A 2,052-nucleotide genomic window follows, 5' to 3' on the forward strand; every position below is an offset into this window, starting at 1 on the left:
CTGTGGAGGGCGGCCGGCCAGCCCTGGGCCGTATGTGCCCAGTGTGGCCACCACGCTGCCTTCTCACGGCCCCGGTGGTATGCACCCAGAAGCACAGGCTTGAGGACGACCAGCGGCAGAGCACCCCAGCGTGCTCCAAGGCGAGGTGGCCAGGCTGGACCTCAAGTGCGTGATAAACCTGGACCCTTCTCACTGCAACAACAATGGCACCGTCCGCTTGATCTGCACGCTGGGCGAGTGTCCAGGAGCGTCAGGCTGGTGCTGGTTAGCAAACCTTCACCGCAGCCCCAGGCCTCTGCCATTTGAGCCGGAGGGCACAGTGCCCAGGCCCCACCCTGTGTTCACGCTCCGGCAGGCTGTCTGCCCTGTCTTCACATACACCGAGCCCAGGACAGACTGGCCATGTCTCTGCCCCCACCGCCAGAGCCCACGCACCCTCACCTCCGCAACACACATGTGGCTCTGCTTGCCTGTGGCCCTAGGGAGGTGGTGGGCAGGACCTGTGGGTACCCATCCATGCAGGGCACTCCGGGCTTCAGGTTTGGAAATCTGAGTCAGAGAGACCTCCAGGCTTTGCCACAAGCCTCACCAGAACCTCCCCAGGTGTGAAGAGTCCTGTTTGGGAGCGGAGTTGTGAGGCAGGGCAGGCCGGGGTTTGTCCAGTCACAGGTACAGCCTTGTGTGCTGCAGACGACAAGGACCTCCCAAGTGTGCCACCACGTGCCCACCGACTGCCGTGCCCAGAGTCCGCTATGGATGGACCGACAGTGGCTGTACAGTGGGCAGACCCAGAGGAGCCGTCTGGGGGCTCAGGGCAGGCAGGGGTCGTTTGGGAAGACCAGGCTTCCAGTGCGGCAGGGCCAGCCTCTGTGCACTCCAGCCCCTCCCAGCTCGGGCCCCTCCATCCCGTTTCTGGCTGCCCCGGTGCTGACAGGAGCGGGTTGTCCAGTGGTCACCTGAGGAAGAGGGTCTCTGCTGTCTCCTGTGTCCTTTTGCCCCTTCATCTTGTGTCAGGTCAGCTGTCCAGGGTGGTTGTGTTCAGTGGCTGAGCGGTGAGAAAGCTGCGGCTCAAGGACAGACCCTGCTCTTCCCAGAGCCCACTAGGGAGCTCAGCGCGGCTGACGTGTCCTACCAGTAGCTTGGGCACACAGGGCCGCAACTAAGTGACGTGGCACCAGAGAGCCACGTTGACAGGGATCAATCTCCCTGAGCCCAGAGCACAAGCAGAGCCAGGGCTGGGTCCCCAAGATTGTCAGAGGCAAAGCCCTGGGCTCCAAATCCCATTCAGATTCAGTTCTTCACTGACGATGAGGCTCTGGGAGGAGAGCCCGACGGCCAGGCAGGCAGCGTGCAGGGCTTCTCCTGGTGCTTCAGCCAATCCTGGTGTGCAGGGCCTGGGTGCGGTGCCGACTGCTTCAGGCTCATGCCCACTCTTCTGTTGCAGGCACCAACCCCTTCCTCAGGTCGGTGCACCGCTGCGTGATCTCCAGGCTGCCACAGCTCGCGAACAAGCACTGAGTTACCACCTTGCTCAACACCTGTGCCCGGAGCATCCACCAGGCCTGCCTCCGGCTGCCTAGCCAGGCCTGCAGGGATGGCCCGCAGCCTCATCGGGGCCAAGGACACGCACCTCCTGTCAGACACTTACTTCTAGGTGTTGGCCTCCATGGAGAGCCTGGAGTTGGGTTAACTTTCCTCCTTTTCTCTTCTGCCTTGGGGAGCTGCCAAATGAAATCCCACACTTCCACAGACTGAGACGGGCGCAGTGGAGCGGGCTGCCTGCAGGGCGATGGCCGTCTTCTTGGAGAAGGTGTTCCATGTGACTTCCTCCACAAAGCCGACACGGTCCCCAGCCACCGTCCTCGGGCTGCTCTCACCGCGGCCTGTCCAGGGTCCGGGTCTGTCTCAGCAGCATCAGGGTGCGCTCAGGGTGTTAGAGCGTCTTGTGTGTGCTCGACATACCCCTGCTCCTTTCTATAGGAGAACACAGAGGACATAGGAAACCTTCAAACACACATGGGATTCTCTGCTCACAGTTTGGGGTTCAGGCTG

At 62.0% G+C, this 2,052-nt stretch overlaps 1 pseudogene; it reads left to right on the plus strand.

The window, feature by feature from the left end:
- Nucleotides 1-269: 269 nt before the first annotated feature.
- LOC113223376 lies at nucleotides 270-1,898 on the plus strand (annotated as a pseudogene).
- Nucleotides 1,899-2,052: the final 154 nt, after the last annotated feature.

This window comes from Piliocolobus tephrosceles, unplaced genomic scaffold (assembly GCF_002776525.5).
Source record: "Piliocolobus tephrosceles isolate RC106 unplaced genomic scaffold, ASM277652v3 unscaffolded_41105, whole genome shotgun sequence".
Lineage (NCBI taxonomy): Eukaryota > Metazoa > Chordata > Mammalia > Primates > Cercopithecidae > Piliocolobus > Piliocolobus tephrosceles.